Source organism: Schistocerca serialis, chromosome 1 (assembly GCF_023864345.2).
Source record: "Schistocerca serialis cubense isolate TAMUIC-IGC-003099 chromosome 1, iqSchSeri2.2, whole genome shotgun sequence".
In the NCBI taxonomy this organism is placed as follows: Eukaryota; Metazoa; Arthropoda; class Insecta; order Orthoptera; family Acrididae; genus Schistocerca; species Schistocerca serialis.
In genome coordinates, this window is record NC_064638.1 from 577,990,450 (window position 1) to 578,003,126 (window position 12,677).

Sequence of the window (12,677 nt, forward strand, 5' to 3'; positions counted from 1 at the left end):
CAGCAGGTGTCATTCGTGTTAGTGGAGGAATGCCGGCCGGAGTGGCCGTGTGGTTCTAGGCGCTACAGTCGCAGGTTCGACTCCTACCTCGGGCATGGATGTGTGTGATGTCCTTAGGTTAGTTAGGTTTAATTAGTTCTAAGTTCTAGGTGACTGATGACCTCAGAAGATAAGTCGCATAGTGCTCAGAGCCATTTGAACCATTTGAGCCAGTGGAGGATTGGAACGCCCTACCACAATAACTCCTTACCGACCATAATGCCGTCATGGGAGCACGTTACAGAGCATGCGCTGCCGTCTGTGGTCATCAGACGCTCTTTTAAGAACAATGTCCCACCTTTTGTAATGTCCAGGAGACCAACATAAAACCAAGTGAATTCAGTGCAGCTATTGTCTTTGAATAAAAGCGTCATTTCCGTTCGTGTCCTTGCGTATTTCTATCGTATCGAGCCATGTTACTTGGCAGTGACACGTCATGCGGGTGTTACTTTCGTCCCTACGTTTTGCACAACATTGTTACTGTTGTGACTGGAATTCGGTAACAGCAAAAGGAAGTGAAGGGAAAATAGTAGGTGCATATGGACTGGGGGGAAAGGAATGAAAGGGGAAGCCGCCTGGTAGAATTTTGAACAGAGCATAACGTAATCATCGCTAATATTTGGTTTGAGAATCATGATAGGAGGTTGTGTACGTGGAAGAGACGTGGAGACTCCGAAAGATTTGAGATTGATGATACAATGGTAAGACAGGGATTTCTTAAGCAGATTTTAAATTTTAAGACATTTACAGGACAGATATGGACTCTGATCACAATTTATTGGCTATGAATGTTAATGCAATATACAGTCTCCCTTTTTGATCGACCCTTATACTATCTACACGGTTATTCGTTGACTTTTCATTCAAACCACTTCTGAAAATACTTAACAAAAATTAATTTATAATGCAAACGAAATTATTATGAAAAACTACTTTAACAGAAATACTCGCAAAAATATAGGAAACGGCCAGTGTAAATATACATGCAAACATCGTTAAATTGTGTTCGGGTCAATGATCAATTTTACTCGATAAATAAGTTAAAAGCAGTCCAAATGCCCTCGCTCGGCTCTACGACAGTTTGCTTGGCAAAAGTGCAATAAATAAATCGTCATTCCAGACAGAATAATAGTTACCTTCGTGAACGTAATTTTTAATAGTGTAGCAGGCTCACAAATGTATAACAGAAACAGAAGTGGGACAGACTAATTTTGTAGCCACCAGGACCGTTATCGTATTATGTTGCTAGACAAATAATCTAGTATAATATTAAGATTTCTGCAGAAAGTACTAAAATACACGACAGATACGTCGTACACAAGGTTACATGCATCTGGATACTTACAAGAAACAGCAGATCTTTGACACTCCTCAGGCTTGTGGAGCGCAGGACAGCTAATAGCTTCGTATTAAGTCAGATATGTATGGTTTGCTAGTGCGGCAGCACTTGACTACGAGGTAGTCAGTTCGAATTCTGGCAGTGGTAATTTTCGTGAGAGAAATGTCCTTGATAAGGGTGGAGGAGATTGTGGGTTACAGCTTCAGACAGTGTACAAACAAAATAGATGGGTTCAGTCCCTCATAGAGTGTTGGTATATGGCACACTTGTTAGAGATCATCGTGGAAAACAGTCAAATGGCTCTGAGCACTATGGGACTAAACATCTATAGTCATCAGTCCCCTAGAACTTAGAACTAATTAAACCTAACTAACCTAAGGACATCACACAACACCCAGTCATCACGAGGCAGAGAAAATTCCTGACCCCGCCGGGAATCGAACCCGGGAACCCGGGAGTGGGAAGCGAGAACGCTACCGCACGACCACGAGCTGCGGACGGAAAAGTCATATCCTGTTACATCCACGATATTATTTTCTTCTGAAATCCTCTGCTCTGACCAATAACGCCATCAAAAACATGAGTATAAACCACTTAGCGAAATCCAGTACGCCACATCACAAGAATTATAGCTTTCCTCATGACATCACCTTTGTTGAGTTGCCATCACACACTTCAGCTTTACCTAGATCTCGAGCAACGGTTATAAACAAATCCATCGTCACTATTTACATCATCAAAAATAGTGTAAAATCAAAATAAGTGTTGTCACTGTTGCGTTCTATCTCTGTGCACGTATATTCACATGGCACAAGTCTGCTGTCCGTAGATTCAACCTGCTATTACAGCGTATAGAGAAAGCATCGAAACTCTGGACACTTCTTTTATCAGAAAGGAAGGAATTATGAATGCATTTGTAATGAGCTGTTTGAGCTACTACAACATCACGCTTAGGAAATCGGAAAGTCGTGTTGCCTCACGTCCCACTGTTTCTCGGAATTCTACTGCTCTTCATTCAGCAACAGGTACCATGTATGGAGCACGTGAATGTAGATGAATTGGCCGATAATGAACTCTACGTGTTTCACAACAGCGACGCCCTGTTTAGGAAATCCGGAAGCCGTGTTATCTCACGTCGCACTGTTTCTCGGAATTCTACTGTTCTTCATTCAGTAGCGTGCGGTAAACATAAAGCCTGGGATTGGTTCATAGCTCCGCCCAGGCAGCGGGGCAACGACGGAAAAGCACGGTTACACCACACGCTTGTAATTTGTTCGTAGTTACAGCTGTACAGGTTTCTTCATTCTGTTTTTCAAGTATATGAGGACATAAATTAACACAAGTAGGATTTTTTCCCCGTACCTATTGTGTGAAAACTTGTTACAGATGAAAAATTCAGAGACGTTCCTTCCGTTTTTCGCTATCTCCTTTCCTACATACGTGAGGAAAAACATCTACAATTGTGCGTGCAGTGGCTTTAAATATGTACAGAAAGAAGATGCTCCTCGATTTATTTGTTTGTACTGAGTTTAATTCTGAGATAAATCATAACGTAGTTCTTTTTGCACATGTCTGTTAGCATTGAAACTATCGCTTTAAAACAAAATTACTTCTCACGTTTGTTGTTGATAATCATGACTCGGTTCGTTTGATTACAGCTAAATTAAACGAATTTTTCGTGCTATACGTGTTTTACCTTTATCATCTAGAAGGCATCGTCAGTCGCAATTTAGTAGATGCTGCTCTGCATGTGTTCTTGCTCCGGTTTTACAGTTATTATTCTGCTTATTGCCATTCGTTTCATTTGCATGGCACTTGGGAATGAATAGTCATTAAATTTATGAAGTGCAGAAATCATACCGGGTGGTTATAAATAAACTTTTGCAACGTGGGTTAGTATACACGGAAAACTACTTACTGTATGGGTAACCAACTTTATAGTGCGCTGCAAGATTTGCGTTGTTGGTGGTGTTAATGCCATGACTTGCTGTTAGGCACCTGTACTAGTACGGTGACGTGGGGTTGAAGCACAAGCATCAATGTGCTTTACAGTAGTTGATAGTCAACATGGGGCTGTAAAAGGTGAGGTAAAGTTCTAGCTGGGTGCTTCAGCAATTATTCGCACTTTTCGTAACTGTGTTGGGAATTGATTACGCATCTGATATCTTACATTTTTCTTAAGAGTGACATAAAGACATTTTTGTGGTGTCACCGCCAGACACCACACTTGCTAGGTGGTAGCCTTTAAATCGGCCGCGGTCAATTAGTATACGCCGGACCCGCGTGTCGCCACTGTCAGTGATAGCAGACCGAGCGCCACCACACGGCAGGTCTAGAGAGACGTACTAGCACTCGTCCCAGTTGTACAGCCGACGTAGCTAGCTACAGTTCACTGACCAATACGCTCTCATTTGCCGAGACGATAGTTAGCATAGCCTTCAGCTAAGTCATTGCCTACAACCTAGCAAGGTGCCATAGCTTTGATAATTAATATTGTGAAGCATGTATCATCAAGAGCGATGTTCTACAAATGTGGATTAAAGTTAAGTATTACAAAATTTTCGTACTTTATTGCAATTCTCAAGACATTGTCCTGTTCCAGACCTCACGCCAAACTGCGTGAGCTTAACGCGTGCCTTTCGGCCACTTCCGAGTGGCGTGGCTGTCTTGCTACGCCACTACAATTTTGACGTTGTAACGAGATGTTGATTTAACGACGAAGAGTTAACACCATATTGCTCGACGCAACAATAGGAAATCCTTGAAGATGTAACTACGTTGAAAACAGCTTGGGCACCGACGTGGCGCAATAGCAAATGAAAAAGAGATGAAACAAATCGTGGGAGCTATGACAAGTACTTCACGGTGACAGTTTGTTCAGACTTCGTATTACAGTACTACTAACGTAATTAATTGGCCATTAAGCCTTCCGCACTTTCGGATTATAGGTATCAGGCACCACCCTCTCATTTTCTATGTTAATATAGCCGAGAAATTGTAAATATATTTCCAGCCATTACCTCTTAAGTACTGTGCCTCGACAATGCTTTGCGATCGCGATAATTAAACGCAGTCAGTAAGAAACGGTTGTTTTAAAATAACATACAGCTAACAATACCTAAAATATAGTGTAAGTAAAGCGGGCAGAGGAGAGTGGCCGGGGGCGAGGGGGAGGGGGGGGGGGGGGTTGGAAAGGAGGTAGCCGATTAATGAAGTCCACTTCGTGATTATTCGGCTTCGAGCGAACTATTAACTAAAAAGGTTAAACTTTGCAGGTTTTTGTGTCTATTTCATCTGCAAGTTTGATATACGTGCATACTCCTGAAGCCACTGTATGGTTCTTAGCGAGGGGTACCTTGTACCACTACTAGTCATTTCCTTTCCAGTTCCATTCGTCAGGTCCACCGCTCGTGGTCGTGCGGTAGCGTTCTCGCTTCCCACGCCCGGGTTCCCGGTTTCGATTCCCGGCGGGGTCAGGGATTTTCTCTGCCTCGTGATGACTGGGTGTTGTGTCCTGTCCTTAGGTTAGTTAGGTTTAAGTAGTGCTAAGTTCTACGGGACTGATGACCATAGCTGTTAAGTCCCATAGTGCTCAGAGAGTCACTCGTCAGTAGAGGAAGGAAAAAACGACTGCCTATACGCATTCGTAAGAGCCCTAATTTTTCTTACCTTATCTTTATGGTATGAACGTTGGCGGTAGTAGAATCGTTCAGCAGTCAGCTTCAAATACCGATTCTGTGCAGGGATTCCCATTCAAATTCCCAAAGCATCTCCGTAATACCAGTAACGAATCTAGAAGCCCTCCTCTGAACTGCTTTGATATCCTCCTTTAGTTCGACCTGGTGTGGACCCAAACACTCGAGTAGTAATCAAGAATGGGTATCACTACTGTTCTATAAGCGGTCTCTTTTACATATCAACAACACTTTCTTAAAATTCTCCCAGTAAACCGAAGTCACCCATTCGCCTTCCCTACTGCAATACTTACATGCGCGTTCCATTTTATATCGCTTTGCAACGTTACGCCTGGACGTTTAATCGACGTGGCTGTTTGAAAGAGATAACGAATGAATAGTGAAAATAATCAGATCTAAATACAAATAAACATTCATTTACACCGAAAATGTTAGAGCCCTGGACAATATTGCTCCTGAAACAAAAATCTTACGATTCCCGGGTTCCGACCAAGGTTTTTGGGAGGTTTCTTTTGGTTATCAGGTAAATACCGGAGATGGATATCTCCTCCCACACGCTGTTTATGACCCATGGCAATGAAAGAGAACCTTAGCGCAGAAAATATTCAAAAACAGCCAGTTAGCAGCAATATAGTAATGAATATTCGGATTTACTTGGAAAGGCACGAAACAATAAACAAGTGCATCTGGTTACAGAGTTGAGTAGATGATGTAATTACGACTTTAATGAAAATGTAATGACTACTAAGTTGAGTGCCCAGCCTGGCATACGGGTACTAGGTGCACCTAGGATCTTCTTCGCTGGATTCGAAGAGATCAGTAAATACTCAACGGGCAATGTAAAGGACAGTGCCTAGATGACACTAGAAATGAAGTCCGAACGACGTGGGTGCGAATAGCGGAAGACTGTATTACATATAAAAGTATAAAGGAACCTTTTATACATCAGTGGACACCAAACGGCTGATGATTTATGTACACTGTCGGATTCTGCCTCAGTTATTTCCGTTGAAACGTCAGTCGTGTGCAGTACATGTGACCACGTAGATACCTGACACAACCTCGAAAATTGTTATCTGAGTAACCCGTGCGTGGTCATGTTCCCTGTATTTAGGCATTACTGCGTTGCTTGTGGGTCTAGGAACGCCATTTTCGGTCACATTCTCTTCGTCTCTCTCCAGTCGTATACGAGTTTTGTATTTCTTGAAGTAGTTTACGTTATAACATCACCATTCAGTAAGCAAACGCCGTTGAAGCACGACGTCGTGAAATCACAAAAGCTAATACAACGAACATTTATTTCGGAAAACTATACTGACAGAAAAAAACACAGTACCAGAGCTCATTGGAGGGTAGAGTGGAGGTCTGTTGTGTTTCTTGATGAAAGCTGGTTCCACCTCGGTGCCAGTGATGGCCGTGTATTAGTTAGACGGACGCCAGTTGAGGGCTTGCAACCAACCTGTCTGCATGCTGGACACACTGGGCTTACACCTGGAGTTATGATCTGGGGTGTGATTTCATATGACAGCAGGAGCTCTCCCGAGGTTGTCCCACTCACTCACTGCAAATTTTATGTCTGTCCGGTGATTCGACCTGTTGTGCTGCCATACGTTAACAGCATTCCAGCGGGTGTTTTCCATTTGGATAACGCTCATCCATATACCACTGTTAAAACCAAGCATGCTCTACAGGGCGTCGACATGTTGCCTTGGCCTGCTCGATCACCAGGCCCGGGTTCGATTCCCGGCTGGGTCGGAGATTTTCTCCGCTCAGGGACTGGGTGTTGTGTTGTCCTAATCATCATCATTTCATCCCCATCGACGCGCATGTCGCCGAAGTGGCGTCAAATCGAAAGACCTGCACCAGGCGAACGGTCTACCCGACGGGAGGCCCTAGCCACACGACATTTCATTTCATACCAGATACGTCACCAATCGACCACATATGGGGCACCATCGGACGACAACTCCAGCGTCATCCACAAACAGCATTAACTGTCCCTGTATTGACCGACCAAGAGCAAAAGGCATGGAACTCTATCCCACAAACTGACATCGGGAACCGGTACAACATCATACATACACGTATGTCTGCTTGCATTCAACATTCTCGCGGTTACACAGGTCATTTATGTACCAGTATTTCACATTTCCAATGGCATGTCTCGCGCTTACGTTAAACTGTGATCCTGCAATGCTAATCACTCATGTTACCTAGACAAACGTATTCCTTAAATTCCATTACTCTATGCTGCTTTTTGGTGTTGTGAATTTTTTCCCGTCAGTGTAGTTTCGGTCAAGCGACAGTCGTCAAGTCGCGGGTTAACGCCGTATCTAGTTTAAGGAAAATGCCTTGCCATCAGATACATTTTAATTCTTTTTTAGTTGTTACGTCTGACACATACATGTACCTCTGTTATCTCATACATTTTCCAGCGGTCACGAAGTGCAAAAAAGAACAGTCTATTACCTTATTAAGCACCTTGTCTGGCTAGTCACACCATAGAATGACTGTCGATTTATGCACTTGTTGATGACTGGAAAGAGAAAGAGGCAACTCACATGTATGAATGAGATGCTGCAACTAAAAGAACGATTTTGTATTTAACAGCAAGGAAAATTCCTTAAACATGATTCAGGGTTAATCCGTGATATGGAGGTGGTCACTTGACGGAAACTGCACTGACGCGGAAGAAACTGCCACATCCACAAGAAGTTGTGCGACATAAACGAAGGTTGATTGTCGTGTTTCCACAAACAGGAAGTTGTGCGACTTAAACGAAAGTTGGTAGACTTGTTTCCGTATCCGAAAGATGATATCTATTGAAATTTCGCGCCACTACAAGGATGGATTTCAAATTTGCTGTAAATACGCGATGTAATGGTCGTGAGCGTTATTTATCTTGAGACTGTACGTGGTGAGTTGATGTAAGTCAAGATTGCCTTTAAAGTAACAAAGACGCCATTATCAACACCTTACTGCATTAGAGCTTGGTCGTGTAATGGGTCCACGCAAAGTTGGAGTTCCTTCTGCGATATTGCAGAAAGACTTGGCAGGGGGCCTCTGGACGGCCACATGACACTACCGAGAGGGAAGACCACCATGTCTGGCGCATCGTACTGCATCTGCAGAAGCAATTTGAACAGCAGTTGGTGTCACAGTGAGATTCTATCTCTGATATCTTGTCAATAAGAGGAAGTATCTTAAAATCTGATGTTATTGGTTCATTCCTTATTTTATCCATTTTATTACAGCCTCTTACATATCTCATGAACTTAGTCTCTGCTGCCTCTATATATGATTTTTTTTTTGTTACTGATCATTACTCGGGATCATATACATGAGTAGGTACAGCAACAACTTCATAAAATTTCATTTGTGTTTCTGATCTTGTTTTTCTCCTCAAAGTTCTTCCAGTTGTTCCGCAAACAGTTTGATATTTATTAATCTTCTTCTCAATATCTTTGTCATAGTTAAAACTGATATCACATCCTACATAGCTGAAGTGGGATACTTGTTCCAAAATTTTCTCATTACGACTCAAGGACATGCGTTCATCTTTTATATACCAAAGTAAATCTGTTTTTATTAAATATGAATTGCTTCCACTATTATTTATTGATCTTTTTACAAGATTATGATTTTACATCCGGCGTTTCGTGGCGATCGAATATTTTTCTTAATTTATGGTCAATTTTAGACGAGGTGATATCGACACACTTCATTGACTGCTCTCTTTGTGTCCCACCTTAACACAGGAAATCCATACCTGCGCCTGTTAGAATCCTGTTTTCAAGGCCTTCAGGACTTTATTTATACATCGTAACGAATAAGAATGCCAGAGAAGCAGTTATAACAGTAGCAAATTGTCGTAGCTGGATTGGGCAAGTACCAGAGCTCGAAGCGCTAATAGAAAGCACTGATGCTCAAATCGTTATAGGCACTGAAAGCTGGCTAAAGTCGGAGATAAGCTCAGCCGTAATTTTTGCGAAGACCCTACCGGTGCTCCGAAAGGATAGGGTAAACGTGGTTGACGGTGGCGTGTTTGTTGCTGTCAGAAGCACTTTATCTCGTCGCCAAATGGAAGTAGATACTTCTTGTGAGTTAGTATAGGCAGAGCTCATTGTTGGAAACCGGAATAAAATAATAATTGGATCTTTCTACCGACTTCCCAATTCAGATGATACAATTGCTGAAAGGTTCAAAGAAAACTTGAGTTTTATTTCAAACGCGTGCCCGACTCATACGATTAGAGTTCGTGGTGACTTTAATTTACCCTCAATATGCTGCCGAAAATACATGTTTAATTCCGAAGGTACGCATAAAACATCATCCGAAATTATGCTAAACGCATTCTGTTAAAATTATTTCGAGTAATTAGTTCATGAGCCCACGCGAACAGTAATCGGATGTGAAAACACACTTGACTTCTTAGCAACAAATAATCCTGAATTAATAACGAGCCTGAGGTGCCTTGCCACGGTTCGCGCTGCTCCTCCCGTCGGAGGTTCGAGCCCTCCCTCGGGCATAGGTGTGTGTGTCGTCCTTAGCATAAGTTAGTTTAAGTAGTGTGTAAGTCTAGGGACCGACGACCTCAGCAGTTTGGTCCCTTAGGAATTCACACACACACAATAACGAGCATCAAAACGCATACAGGGATTAGTGAACACACGGTTGTCGTAGCGAGACTGAATATTGTAACCCCCAAATCCTCCAAAAATAAACGAAAAATATACCTATTCAGAAAAGCAGATATACATTTACTTGATGTCTTCCAGAGAGACAATCTCCACCCCTTTCAAATTAACAATATGAGTGTAAACCAGATGTGGCTTGAATTCAAAGAACAAGTATCGGCAGCAACTAAGAGATTTATACCAAATAAATTAAGAAACGGCGGAGCTGATCCTCCTTGGTACACAAAACGGGTCAGAACACTATCGTAAAAACAACGAAACAAACTTGCCAAATTTAAACAGACGCAAAATCCCCAAGATTTGCGTACTCTTACAGAAACACGAAATTTAGCGCGGATCTCAATGCGAGATGCTTACAATAGTTTCCACATCGAAACTTTGTCTCGAAACCAGGCAGAAAATCCAGAGAGATTTTGGCCGTATTTGAGGTATGTTAGTGGTTGGACTCAATCAATGCCTTCGCTGCACGATAGCAATGGAGATACTATCGAAGACAGTGCTGCCACAGCAGTGTTTCTAAACATAGCCTTCCGAAATGCCTTCACAAAAGAAGACAAAGTAAATATTGCAGAATTCGAATCAAGAACAGCTGCCAACATGAGTAACGTAGAAGTAAATATCCTCAGAGTAGGAAAGCAAATTAAATCACTTAATAGAAGCAAGGCTTCTGGTCCAGACTATATACCAGTTAGGTACCTTTCAGAATATGCTGATGCAATAGCTCCATACTTAACAAGCGTATACAAACGTTCGCTCAACGAAAGATCCGTACCCAAAGACTGGAAATTTAAACAGGTCACACTAACATTCAAGAAAGGTAGTAGGAGTAATCCACTAACTTACCGGCCCATGTCATTAACGTCGATATGCAGCAGGATTTTGGGACATATATTCTGTTCGAACATTATAAATTACCTTGAAGAAAACGAACGATCTATTGACACACAGTCAACATGGGTTTAGAAAACATCATTCTTGTGAAACCCAACTAGCTCTTTATTCGCATGAAGTGTTGAGTGCTATTGAAAAGGGATTTCAGATTGATTCCGTATTTCTGGATTTCCCGAAGGCTTTTGACACTTTACCATTCAAGCAGCTTGTAGTGAAATTGCGTACTTATGGAATATCGTCTCAGTTATGTGACTGGATTTGTGATTTCGTGTCAGAGAAGTCACAGTTTGTAGTAACTGACGGAAAGTCATCGAGTAAAACAGAAGTGATTTCTAGGGTTTTCCAAGGTGGTGTTATAGGCCCTTTGCTGTTCCTTATCAATACAAACGATTTGGGAGGCAATCTGAGCAGCCGTCTTATGTTGTTTGGAGACGACTCTGTCGTTTATCGACTAATAAAGTCAGTAGAAGATCAAAACAAATTGCAAAACCATTTAGAACAGATATCTGTATGGGGCGAAAGTTGGCAATCGACCCTAAATAACGAAAAGTGTTAGGTCATCCAAATGAATGCTAAAGTGAATCCGTTAAACTTTGGTTACACGATAAATCAGTCAAAGCTAGAGGCCGTAAATTCAACTAAATACCTAGGAATTGCAATTACGAACAACTTAAATTGGAAGTAACACACAGAAAATATTGAGGGGAAGGCTAACCAAAGACTGCGTTTTATTGGGAGTACACTTAGAAAATGTAACAGGTCTACTAAGGAGACTGCCTACACTACGCTTGTCCGTCGTCTTTTAGAATACTGCTGCACCGTGTGGGATCCTTGCCAGATAGGCTTGACGGAGTACATCGAAAAAGTTCAAAGAAGGGCAGCACGTTTTGAATTATTGCGGAATAGAGGAGAGAGTGTCACTGAAATGATACAGGATTTGGGTTGGACATCATTAAAACAAAAGCGTTTTTCGTTGCCACGGAATCTTGTCACGAAATTCCAATCACCAACTTTCTTTTCCGAATGCGGAAATATTTTGTTGACACCAACCTATATAGGGAGAAACGATCATTGTGATAAAATAAGGGAAATCAGAGCTCGTACGGAAAAATATAAGTGTTCGTTCTTTCCGCGCGCTATACGACATTGGAATAATAGAGAATTGTGAACGTGTTTCGATGAACCGTCAGACATTTAAATGTGATGTGGAGAGTATCCATGTAGTTCTATATGTAAATGATTTCGTTTGTCGACGCGAGTCGGTCCATAAACTCAAAAATTGTAAGAACAACGTGTGCGAGCCGAATTCGCGTCATCTGGACGCTATGACTATCGGAGGCGGAACTAGAACATAGTTTCATTCACCCGGAAATGAGAGTACGATAGCTCTGTTATGTTTATTTTTAGCTGTATTATTGAAAGTTTAAATTAATTCGACAGAAATTGTCACACATTTGAGTGGGAATACCTCCGCACGTTCTTCCTTGATTTTAAGAGATTTCCCAAAATAAAGATGTGGCAGTTTTGTCTTGTCCACCTTTACGAATCCGAGCTCGTGCTGAGACTCTAGTGACTTCATCCTTGATGGGGCTTTACACCCTACTCCTTCTTCGTAACAAATCTGCAGACGATAGATAAATAACGCTTTTTGTGACAATTAGAAGTCACGCCTGGAATGAGATGTAAATAATGAAGTGTAAGTGCTAATGGTAATTAAATAAGTAGTAGCATGCGTCCCAAGAACTGAAAAAAGTAAGTGTGAAGCTTTAATAACAGGATAGAGGAGAGGTGAGCACGCGGAATAACATTTCCGCAATTAATCTGTGATGTGAAGCCGGTGACGGAGGCGCATGAGCAGCCGGCCTCCCAGCTCCAGCCGTGGGAGAGTGCCCCGCCAGCATCCGGCTGCACATCCTCCTCGTCGTTACGTACCTCTCAGCCTTTGGCGTCTGGAGGAACCCGCGGACCCGCAGCTGCCTGAGCACGCAAGGTGGACGAGCCGTGTTTACTCCGCCG